The 13,243-nt window shown below is 39.7% G+C and overlaps 1 protein-coding gene across 2 annotated transcripts in view; it reads right to left on the reverse strand.

The window, feature by feature from the left end:
• Positions 1–13,243, reverse strand: part of CLVS1 (clavesin 1) — a 103,307-nt gene that overhangs the window by 20,313 nt on the left and 69,751 nt on the right. The window lies entirely within an intron of this gene.

Genomic DNA, 13,243 nt, shown 5'->3' on the forward strand with positions numbered 1-13,243 from the left:
ACAGAGTGTAATCAGGTCTCTTCCTTCAGGGCTTTGGTTTTGGGACTCAGGCAGGTTCATTCCCCCCACAATTAGCACAGAGTATCCTGAGGCTTTCTCTCACCTTCCTCCCCAGCATCAGAGACTGAGCGCAGCTGGCGAGGATATGGGATAGATTTGTGAGACGATATGGAAAATCCCCTCATACACCTGCTTGGTATACTTCTGTACTGCTTCAAGGTCAAATTATTTCCCAGATTTAGCACTAGGCAGGCGCTCCACCGCCTCCTACCACCCCAGGCAGACCAGCAGGACTCTCTGTGCTCTTTAGCACTGGCTATGGATTGCCCTGGCAGTCACCTTAAACCATACTGGTGTAATGTTTGTCAGTGGCTGCAGGCATTAAGGAATATCATTTTCTTTAGCTATATAGTAGCAAAAGCTGCTTACAACTCAGACACATCAAATCAGACACATTGACCTGAAATCATTACGAATCTCAATACTGGATGCTCTGTGCAAGACTAGAGGATAGTCAGGCCAGTACGCAGGAGGCCAAGCAGTGTAACATAACAGGTGATCCCATTTTAAATCCCAATAAACACTGAGCTTAATTTTCTGAGAGTGGCACGTGCTCTGCTGACGTCTTCATTCACTATAAATATAACCGTATTTCTATTGCTGCTGGAATATTCATTAGAGGTTAGGGATGGTCTGACTAATATAAACTACTGTAATACTGCAGGTTGTAGTCACATGAGCTGTGCTGTGCTGAGAAACAGCTGCAGGGAGTCTGAGCCCACCTAGAAAAAACATGGACCAAAAGAAGCGTGAAGGGAAGGCCAAAGTGATTTTTTTTTTCCCTGTGATAACTAAAATTACGTGTTAGAGCAGACCAGAGTCAAAACCATCCATGTCATGCAAAATTCACATATTCAGTTACTTTCATTTCCCCCCACATGGAATGACAATTTGAATATTTGAAACTTTTCACAGAATATTCTTTAAAAAAAAATAGATTTGAATGTTTCATATTTGCCCCTTTTTTAAAAAGTCTAAATTTGTCAGTCCAGCTGCCGTCCTGCAAGCTGTACCTCTAAGACAGAAGTTGTGGACTCCTATGATCTTTGGGGCTGAAACGCCACAGCTGTCCCAGGTTGTACCATAGCAGCAGAGGTCAGTGTAGAAGATACAGTCTGAGTCTGAAGCAAAGGACAGAAAAGGACTGAAAGACAGGAAATAGGGGAATAACTTTAAGACACAGGGATTTCGGGTTGGACAATTCTGTCTCTCTTGGTTTGTCTATACTACTTTAGGAAGGTGTTGCTGCAGCATGGTTAGATCTATCCCCGTAGTTCACTTCAGATCCCAGTGAAGATCTGGTCTCACTCTGGAGTGAACTAGTTGACCAAGCAGGTATCAGGAGTCCTTTCACTGTTTCTTCCCGGCTACTGCTGAGTAGTAAATTAGCTAGATTAGCTTTAGTTGGATCTCTGAGCAACATGCTAATATGTCCAGCCTAGTTTTCAGATAAAATGACAGTAGCACCCACAAACAATCAGCCCAATTCTTGTGTGCTATATTTTATTTATGCCATTGGAGCAGAATGTAAATATATCCTCAGGCCTGGGTGTTTTTAAAAAGGAGTCTGGTTAAGAAAAGGCTCTATGATCCCAGAGTCCTTTTCACAGTGGGCTCCAAAAAATGTGCCTCATTATAAAATACACCTTCCCAAGGAATCACAAGACATGAGAAATCAAAAGAGAATTCCTAAAAGCAAAAGCTCTCCAGCAGAAAATCAATTTCAGCTACTTTCACCTTGCCCCAGGGAAAGCAGCAGAGACACTGAGTGGGGTGTGGGAAAGGTCTCATACATCTTCCTAGAACTGCGCAAGGCAGACCTCCAGACGGGAGCTTTTCTTTCCAAGACAGCTCTGCTCTAATTAAGGACTTTTGCAAAACCGGTATTCTGCGGTTCCAAACAGTGTCTGGATGATTCCCATATCAAATTTCTTTGGTTAAAAAAAAAAAAAAAAGAAATTGTCCCTGTTCTAATTGACAGCCTTACAAATGCAGGTGGACTGAGGGATGAAGGTCAAACTGAGCTTATTGTGCTTCATAGGTTGAGGGACAAAAATCAACAGAAAGTTACACACAAAAAAATGTTCTTTGGTGGTTGCTTTTTCCTAGCTATTATGCTGCCTTTTCAAGAGTCTTTGTACATTTTTAGGTGTACCTTCAGAATGAAAAGAAAAAATTGCCTTTAAATGAAACTGTTATCTAAAAGGCTTTCCTGTAGTACCTAATCTGCTGATGTACCAGACAGAATCTAGTTTATGGACTTATCATTCCATGTTGGGTGGAGGTATGTTATGACACAAAGAAGGGAAATTAGGGGGCCATAACAATACAAAGTTTGTTTTCTATATAGGAAAGTACATCCTTTTCCTTAGTTGGCCTCTTACAGAGACAATGTGCCAGTTTAAACTTCTGGCTGGTTCACACAATCCTCAGCATTAGGACCTTTCTGGGTAATATGGTATCATCATGGCTGGACAACATATTCTAAATAAACCACAATCCCCCTTGGCAATGAAGCCTGGCTGATACTCCTCACTGAATATTTTAATTAATATAATCTGTGCATTCCAGTGAGAATGCAAAACAATTTTTCTTTTTTGGGGCCTTTCTGTTGTTTCTGTTGACTGAATGAATTTGATGCTGAAAGGTAGGACATTGCCTGGACTGTCTTTTGTCTTTTTTACTTTACATATTTGTTTCTTTACTGTTTTCAGTTATTTCTCTCCACATAGTCCCCAGTGAAGAGAAAGAAATGAACACTTGAGTGTCACAGTGAAGCTGCCACAGACACTAAAAGATCCATACAGGCCTCAATACATCTTTTCATTTCAGATTGGAGAGGTGTCTCCAAGCTTGCAGATCAGAGGAAAATGTTACAGAGATCATTGTTTCTCTTCTCCACACAGACCTCTTGTACAGGGAAATTTCTGAATTGAAATAAGTCTGGGACTGAAAACTCTCGATACGTAATGTATCCAGTTAACAGCTTGGGAGCAATAGCTATGAGGTGAACGAGCCACAATTTTTCACTATTTCTGCCTGTTCTTGCATTCACGACATCTATTTCTTTTGGCATGTGTATGCATCAGAAACTTTTTACTGTGTTTTTGTTCTGAACTGCCTGAAACCTAAAAATCAAGATGATTTTCCAGCATCTTCTCACACCAAAGTGTGGCAGAAAAGCAAAACAATCTTTGGAATACCAAAATTGGGAATAAACCCAACCTCATGTTCAGGGCTAATCTTTTTAGATTAATGACCTGAGCTCAGAAACCAAATTATAGCATATTTCTAGGTTATGGAATGTCTGATTATGTGACACTAACGTTTTTTAAATGCTTTCATAACTCCTACCCTTTGCAATCAGAAAAACAAACACGTATCTTGCCATCCAAATGCACTTTAATCTCAACCTTACTTGCCAGTTTACTGCAAATCAAAACATAATCCCCTTTGAAAGAAAAGAATTTCCCATAGATTCAGGAAGATTTCAATCATAAACAAAACTGTTTAAACCGAAAAGTCATTTAAAATGAGGATAAAACCAGCACCTTCATGCCTGCGTACTTATGTAATCAGTCTCCGTGGTGGATTAAAGCTCCCACAGACCATATTAATAGTTCAGGAAGATTGTAGTAATAGTGCAGTGATAGCTTCTCCATGGAGAGTTTCTATGAGTGTGTGATTTTAACGGATTGGTACTATGAAGCAAGGAAGCTTTCCGCTCTCCAGCTCTGGATCTAAATTCAGCCTCTAAAAGAGTAGCAGTAGTTGAAAGTTCTTGTCCGTTAATTTTACAGCTTTGTCAGATATTATGTAGGTTGTGTCTATAAACAATACGCTTCTGAGCACATTTGAATGAATGCCACATAACGCCTTTGGTGAGGACAGGGAAAGATGTCATATAGTGCATGCTAGGAGAGAAGGTAAAGTGTCCCCCCCCATCACTACAGCTTCATATTCCAATCTTAATGCAGCTCCTAAGAGATGGATGCCTAGCTCAGGAAATCCCATGGGAAGGAGGTGGTGGGAGGCAGTGGCAGGGCCAGAGGACCTTGGGAGCAGACTGCTCCCACAACCTCTCCGAGTGGTCCCTGGGGCTGTAGCAGTGAGCACAGTTCTTGCCTGCTGCAGTGCCTGCTCTGATCTTGGGCACGTTTCAAATCTCCATCTGCACAAGTTGTTCATCTTTCCGTTATCCCTTTTTTTCCCCTGTGTTTTCGAAGAGTCGAGAAGGCAAAATTAATGTTGCCGGTGGCTATAATTGCAAACTCGTTTGCCTCTATCTTGGCACGCTACGAGATAGCTGCAATAGGGGAAAACCATCACAAAAAAAAAGAAAAAGGACATCAGTGCTAGCAATATGGCAGTGTTGACCTACTCGAATATGACCATAAAAAGAATTCTTACAATTGAACTCAATTATTTGGGGTAAGTTGTGACTGTAAATGTAAATGACATCAAAATACTCTCTTTTCTCTGAAGCATACAGTAGCAAATGACTAGAGCAAAATCACAGGAAAATATGAATGCTTGCTTTATTTTTATACTACATGCCCACATATGTAGATGAGTACACTCTGAAGTACTGCTGTCAGAGAAATGGAACTGGAAAATGAACATTAGGATGCATTCTTCTAGATATTTTTCATTATGTTTATCTCTTCTGCTACACTTGATAACCTTTAAGATTCAGTTATTTGCAGAGAGTTTCTCCCAGTCATTATTGCACATTAGTGAGGTCCTAGAGAGCATCTGTTCATGGGTGTTGGCAGATGGCACCAATAAATCAGGTTATAGAACACAGATTTGCTCAGTAAACTTTGATTTGTCCTGATAGACTCACGCTGTCATATCATCTGGTCTAACAAAATAACTTGTAACCTTGGGGCAAGAGGGGCTTTCTTCACTACCTTATTTACAACAAACCCTTGGCTTAACCAGCTCAGAATAATTTAAGGACAGAAAGTTTCCCTGAAGCAGTAGCTCTGTTGGACTGCCACCATATCCTGGTGCTGCATTTTTGCTTGGCATGTGCCCCTGTTCATATCAAAGCAACTAACACTCTTAAGATAGAGATTGAGATTCCCTCCAGAAAAAAAGCGATTAGTAAATTATATGATGATAGAAACAGCGGGTTCATTCAGGGGTGTGGTTGGGCAGGTACACAGAGAAGAGAGAAATTCAAAAGGAGATTAAAAGAAATCTATAAAGAAGTAAAGCACCGACACACTTATTTGGAAGTAGCCCATGCATGTGTGCAACCAAGGTGCCACAGTTTCCTCTAGATTAGGTCTTATGAGGCAAGGCCGGATCAAGGAGGTTCTAGTGGAGCAGGAAGAGTGAAACTCACATGCTAAGGTAAGGAGGGGTAGATTGGGTCACAGGAACAGGCAGCAGCATAAGAAAGGACATGAATTTGCCAGAGGCTACTTTTCAGACTTAGCTTAGGAACTTGCTATGATCTTTGTAGCTTTCCCTAGAAAACCTGGCTAAATTGTCTCCAGTGTCCTGATTTTTGGTGTGAACTATAACTCAGAAACACTTTCATATCCAGCTTTCTTAAGTGAAGGTGACTGTAAGATGAGTCACTTTTATTCCTGTATCTCATTGAACATGAACTTCTGAAACCAGTTGTGGGGGAAAGAAAAAAGCATCAGGAAGATCATGAAAGCTGAAAATAGTTTAGACATTAATTAGAAATGCAAAATGTACGGGGCACTATGCAAGGCTAGATGAATGCCAGTGCTGCTGGCTGAAGTGTGTGTTACCATACATCAGCTGTGATGCTTCAATCTCCCTGGGATACCAAGCTCTCAGCTGTCTGTTACCTACAAGCTTTGGTTGCTCACTCATCATCATCATGAAATGTCTCCACTCAAGCTGTTGGTGGGTTGTGTGAGTGTGTGTTGCTGTCAGTTTTGTGAGTGTGATAAAGAAATGGGGTGTTTAGTAGCCAGAATGTAATGCAGGACCTTCAAAGCAAAATGCCCACCAGCAGAATGAGTGTGTCCAGCAATGAACAAAAATGTCAGCCCTAAGACGTCTTTAAGGAAAGACCATCCTTATTCCCTTGCACCTGGAAAAGAATCCAGCACTGGGGTTAAAAAGTTTGTCATGGAAAACTAGACCTGAAAAATGTCCTGGTTTTAGCACACGCTTTATGAAAAAGAAAAATACTTTTTTCAAAAGGAATTTTTAAAAGTTAAGCTCTAAGCAAAATTAATTGGTGCTATTAACCACTGTAGCCAAAATCTGCTGGTTTTTTTAGCTGACCTGATTTGAACATCCCCCTCTTCAGCTATTTCGATTTCCATATACAGGGCTTGCACACATCTTGAAGGGCAATATATCTGTGGGACACTGCGGCTGAAATCACAGAGAGTGAAAGAGTTAGGGCAGAGAAGATGATGACACTGAGGCAAATCCTCTCTAGGATTTCAAGTGTTGTTGAAAGGAGAGAGTCAAGTGCACCTAAAAAGCCAGTCCTGAAAAGGACAAAGTACAGCACTTTATTTCTTGTCCAACAGTGGGATTTTAAACAAAAAAAACCCTGTACAAAGACTGCCTCTTTAGATTGTTGCCTCATTGTTATGCTGAGATTTACATCATGTATATAAAACATTTATTCTATATTGTCTTCACATCTCCACTTGCTATACTTACGTATTCACTGTCTGCCAAAATAATCCTGTGTCTGAGTGAAGGGGTAATGAAGACCAAACTGTTACGGCGAGGACAAATGCCCACAGCATTAGTTAAAGTCAACCACAGAAAAGCAATTAAAAAAGGTCTTGTGTCACTTGCCTTTCTTCTCAGGAGATGCACTGACTTTGAAGAAAAGTTTTTAATCTTGCCTATGAAAGTGCCAAGGTGTTACACAGAAATCCTACAGTTGTATTGCAGTTGTGCTGTGATTGAAAGCTGATGATGGAGAAAAAGAGATTTTGTTATTTATAGCAGTAGGAAACCTATTTGGTACTGAGCAGAAGCCTACTGTACCTTGGCTTGAACAAAGCCTGGAATCATCTTAAAGTTTTTGCATGTGCATTCACATATAAAGTGGCATATAAAGGAGATTATAAACTACTATTGTGATGAGTTTATAACTTAGATGAGTCAGAAAAAAAATGATCAAGCAATTTTTTTATTCTGTTTGTTGACTGCAATAAAATCTTTGACAAAGATTATTGTTTTCCAGTAAATTTCTCTGCATCTAGTAAGAAATTAATAAAATTCTTCATGTTGACTTCTCCATACAACTCCTTGAAAGTATTGTAACCACCTAGCTATGATACTAGCAGAGTAGTTTTTCAAAGCTATCTGCTAGATGAGAGCTAGATTTCTGTCTTCTTTCACTATGAATTTCAGGTTTTACCCTAATTTGTTTGAGACTGGACCTCACTTTAAAATGGAAGATTTCCCTTCACCTAGCTTTCACAACAACCCTTCTTAAAACACTTTCTGTGGTCTCTGTCATCACTGATCAATGTACCCTGATGACTGTCTTCGTGGTGAAGATTTTTACAATTTTTCCTCTTTCAACAGGAGTGTGTGTGTGTGTGAGAGAGAGAGAGAGTGGGAGAGAAAAACCCTGTGACCTAATTTGTTTTTAAAAAGAATCAAAATGCTAAATGCCTGTGCTCTGGTGGAAACCCAGCTCCAGGAGCGTTCAGTAAGAGGCAACTCACACTTCCTTAGGTAAGCACCTGACAGCAGCAGCACCTTTGCTTCATGTACAGCCTCTTATTCTTCAAACCAATACAAACCTGGGGAAAAAATATACCTCTTATTGTTTCTGCGATTCAGCCTCTGTCCTTGTTCTAACACATTAGTGAGATGGCTTAGCTTTCTTATCCCTCCACGCTAAAGGGGAACTGTTTCATGTATTTGTGTTTAACATAGCCCCACATGATCACAGGGATCAATTGCCAAGAAAAGATCAATGTATTTGCTCTGCAGTAAAATATAATCTCTTGCGTCTGCCCTTTTGTGATCTTTTTCTCTTTTTTTTTTTTTTTATGTTTGTGTTGGTATTTTTTATAATAGAGCAGTGTCTTTGTAATGAGAAAGTTGATCATAATTGAATGTTCTTGAAACACATTTTGAGAACAACAAAATTATGATTGATACTAAAGTTACATGGATTTCCATTGTGGAAAACACGTGATTTAGGGAAGCTGTTTTTACAGTGGCAGACATTTTAAGTTTCATGACATTTTTTCACCTTGCATTTAAGGAACAACTTATGAAGACCATTTTGCAGTGAAGAGCCTTTTATTGTTTTTCCCCCAGGTGCTTAAAAGTAGGCACTGCTGATAGCTAAGATTGTCTGATGCTCCATTTAAGATTTGTTATAACTTTGCTAGAATTTTACATTTTGAGCTTCATGTTTCAACACGGAGCTAGACACATTTTTATGAGAACAGTTTTGAGGGCTGGCAGGTGGGGATGAGGAAGTGATTTGGGTGTTTCTCAGTGGTCTGGGGAAGAAATATTGTTTTCTGAACTTTCTTCTCATATTTCTATGACTACTGAAGGATAGAGACGTAAGCTCAAAGCCTTTGAAGCATGGATCCAACATTTCACATCAGGTTCTCCTAGTGTACATGTGAGAATTTGCAACTCTGTGTGTGGATATGCCAGAACTCATTCAGAAAGGTTTGGAGGTTGAGAGGTTTCATAAGCTGGACTAGTCATAGTTGCCTTAAAAGCTACGATCAGACAAAACCCTTAGAGTTCATCATCTGCATCCTCCCGACACAGTGGTTGCCTCTCTGACCTGTGAGTGGGAGGCAGAGCTCTGTGTGCAGTGGTTGCTTCTAGAGGTGTAGTAAAACACAAGTGATGTCAGGGCCTCGTGAAGCTGTTCTTCAATACAGACATTTCTCTTTTTTCTAAGTGACTTTGCCAATTTAATGTTCTTTTTGTGCCATGTTCACCACCTAAAGCAATGTTAGCTGACAGCCAGTGCTGCTCATCACATAACCACTCAGAATGAGGGATTTTTATCAGTCTGACAGCATTAAATGCTGCATAAACTTTGTACCTTTTGTTACACAAAATACATGCATGTACTCTCTGCAATTGGTCTCTCATTTCCACTACACAACTTTCTTTCAGTTCACACTTTTTACTCCTCACCACTTTGCTTTCCTCCATCCTTAACTCTGACTTCCAAACAACATTAAAAGATAGTGGTAGGAAAATTATACCTATTTTCTGTGTGGGTGCAAGGAAGTCAGGACATTAATCAGTGCAGCTTCCTAGCCTTTTCATTATCATCAACCAAGCATGGATATCAGACTGTAAGGATAATTCCCGGACACTGTTTCAATCCTTTGACCTCTTGTATAGTATCGTCTCCTCAAAGTACAGTCTTTGAACAATAGGATTCTGAGGGTTACTGGCTAAGGTTACTGCCTGAGTAGTACTTGCACTGCCTACTCTAAAAGGTTACCCTTAATTGTGTTTTCAGGCAGCACAACATCAGTCTGCAAGCTAATGATTCCTCCATTCTCCTCTTTTACTCTTAAATATTTGCTCTGAATATTTTTCTAAGGTCAAGAGAAGAAAAAAAGACTATTCTGAATGTGTTAAAACTACAGCTAGCGGGAAGGTGTGACCCCATTTCTTACCCACCTCAGATTAAAAAGCTATACAAATTTTCCTCTTCCTCTCTCTTCTCATATTGGATTAAAGTTAGACATTATGTGCTGTTACATGAAGTCTTAAATGACTTTTTCCACCCAGAGGCTTGGAGTATGCTATGTCATATCCCTGGAGGTCATTACATTTGCTAGGTAGATACAGGGCAGTCAGTCTGTACCTTCTCCTTTAAAGGCTTCCTATAGAGAAATCTTGCCACCTAAAGGCATGCAGCAGCTTAATCTCCTTGTTAAACTCCATGCGTTTTATTACTGCCTTCTGTTTGGTTAACAACGTTTGTAAATCAGTGGGTGTCCTTTACCTTGAGTTTAGAAAGGTTTTAAGCATAGTGGGCCATGTTTTCTCTCTAGAAAACTGGAGAGATTTTGTTTGGAGAGGTGGAATATAGTGTGGGTGAAAAACTGATCAGATTGCTGGGATTAAGTGCTGAGATCAGAGGTACGAAGTCTGTCATTTACTAATGTTTTTGCTCTGGGGTTGATACTGGATTCAGTACAGCTTAATGTGTTTATAAACAACCTGAGTGATGGTATGGAGCAACTGACCCTCAGAAGACTTCGTGGTGGTACTAGGCTGCAGATTACAGCTGATATGATGGAGGTTAAGGCAGAGAGTTCATATTCAGAGGGATTGTGACAGGCTGGAGATATGAGTTGCTGAGATCCATATGAATACATGGAAAGTATTTTGTCTTCGAATAACCCCATGCAGCAGAACAAATCAGGCACTGGGCAACTAGGAAGCAGCTCTGCAGAAGAGGACCTGGGTATCCTGGTGATCAAGTTGAAATAAAGTCAGCAATGCGGTATGTTCTTGTGGCACTTTTGGCGAACTGTGTCCTGGGCTGCATGAGCAACTGCGTAACCAGCAGGTGAAGGAGGTAATCCTTCACCTCTATTCAGCAACTGTGTTACCACATCTGAGATGTCCAACGGCTGGAGCGCATGAGGAGAGGCTCAGAGAACAAGGTCTGTTCAGCCCACAGAAGAGGATGTTCAGGGGGAATCTCACGGCTCCCTGCAACTGATTAATGGATGTTTTTGGAGATGACAATCAAGAGTTTTCTCAAGGAGAAAAGACAAGTTAAACAACCTAAGTTGCAGTTGTGGTGGAAAGCTAAACTCCATATCAAGAAGTTTCGGGAGGAGTGGTGCATTTAAACACAGGAACGCATTTCTTGGCAAGGCTGAAGAAACATCATCTATGGAGATGTTCATATCTCAACTGAAGAAGACCCTGAGTGACCTGATCTAAACCCAAGGCTGGCTCTAACTTCAAAGTTTGCCCTTTAAGCTGTGAGTAGCATCAGGTGACTTTTGGAGATCCCTTCCAACTTTAATTATCCCATAATCCTGTGTTATTTTATACATTTGGATATGCAGGTATCTGAAGTTATTGGACTCTTCCTCTTTTGTAATTTACTTAATCATATTTCATATATCACTGACTGATCTCTGGTTACTCAGGGCTTCAGATTGCAGTTTCCATTTAAAGAGGAAGCTTTTATCATCTTTAAAATATGCCACAGAATTTACTATAGACTAATGGGCATAAGGTAAGGCTTATTTCAGATATGATTTGCCACAAACACCATATTATGAGCACAAATGACAGGAATAAAGAAAAGAAAATAATCTGTTCAGACCAGAGGACAATCTGTATCACTAACTCCCTGCACTGACTTGTTGATCCTACAATGAAGGATTTCCTTGTTATCAGGAATGTGTGGGGTGAGCAGAAGTCATCAGAAAAGCTGCATTCCCTATTAACTGCTACAGTATTTCACACGTGTCCCTATACATGTTAATCCCACTTATGACCACCAATTTAGTTAAAATCTCTCCATTATTGAAATCTATAATTGGCATAGAAAGGTATCAGAGCTTAGGAAAGGGTGTTCATTTATGCTGTTCACATAGGTTTCCAGTCATGCTATGTTCTTTCTGGTAGGAAATAAACAATTTCAGCTGGAAATCCAGCAATTTGGAACACATTTGGAAACTGCAACCAAAGCAAACATCTGTTTGCAAGCATTAGTGAGAAGTTAATAGTAGTGCTGAACACATTTCAGGCATTTGATCTTGGATTCGTTTTCTTATTCTTTTCTTTTGCACTGACACACTTTTGATATATAAATATGCAGTAGTGTGCATGCACAGTATCTCTTTGCACAAAAATTCAAGATAAGGGCCAAGGACGACACACTTACAATGATGAGGTTACACTAATATCTCACTTCTGCTGGGGAAAAGAATAGCTGGGAAAGTCAGTTCACTATTTATTGGTATCATCCTCTCCAAAATTTTAAGACCAAACCATTAGAAATCTTCCTTTGTTTTTCCCCTAATTCTCTGCTCTGAGGACCATGTTGTTTCAATGTTGAGTTTAAAATAAATCCTGGCACACTGTGTTGTTGTACGGTCTGGGAGGTGCTTACTCTATTAAACAGGTATTTGAACTGGTTCAGTTGTTAAGGGACTCCGGTTATGAAAGCCGGCTCAGTGTGAAATCCGTCATGGAACGCAGCAAATTCTTCAAACAAGGTGAGTATTGAACAACTAAATTTCCCAAGAATAAACAGCAAGGAAATATCCTAAACAGAAAAACAGGGAAGCCTTCCCAGTACTGGAATTGTTTCAGACTACAGAAGATAATTGCAACAACTTGCCTAGTACGTTAGTCTGTACCCATAAGCCAGAAGCGCTGCTGGAAAACTCGCTTAATTTCTGACACAGAAGTTATGAAGCCTCTTAATTGTTAAAATATCTTCCCATTAATTTAAACAGAGGAGGCTAATTATAAAAGATTATTACTGCAATTTGAGCACTAATATCAAGGTAAAGTGAGATACATCAGATGTATATTTTGAAACAGGCATTACAAAGAAGGCGGTAAAAATAAAATTATGATTGAGATTGTTAGAAATTTAGAAAAAGGTATACATTTTGGGAATTAAACCAGTTTGTGATAGGATCACAGTGATAGATTGTTGGAAAAATCATTCAAGGAAGCATCTACTGAAATACCCAAAATTAACTTATTTCAAAGCAATTAGCATTTCTAAAGCAATGAAGGACTTGCCTGAAGTTTGAGGAGGTTTGATGTTACTTTGACACTGATAACATGAAAAGAAACCCACAATGTTTCTGCAAATGAGACTGAGGCAGGAAAGCATAACACTATCAGTGTGGGAGTCCACGGAGCCTAAGACTCAGAAACTCAGAGTGGACAAACAACTTACGCAAGATAGTATCTGTCATTTTAAAGGATCACAACACTACACAAGTAGTTACAAGCATCAGCAGAGAACTGTAGGGCAAGGAAGCAGACTTCTTCATGGCAGTCATGGAAGATCAGATAGCAATGGTGTTTAGTTATACCAGGGACAGTTATATCAGCAAAGACAAGACAGTGATAGTATAAGTCAATGAAACTCTGGTCTATAGAGGTAAACATTCCATTATAGAATTATGTCAGAAAGTGTTTGAATAAAGAAAAATATTAAAAACCATGG

Source organism: Cuculus canorus, chromosome 2 (assembly GCF_017976375.1).
Source record: "Cuculus canorus isolate bCucCan1 chromosome 2, bCucCan1.pri, whole genome shotgun sequence".
NCBI classification, from domain to species: Eukaryota; Metazoa; Chordata; class Aves; order Cuculiformes; family Cuculidae; genus Cuculus; species Cuculus canorus.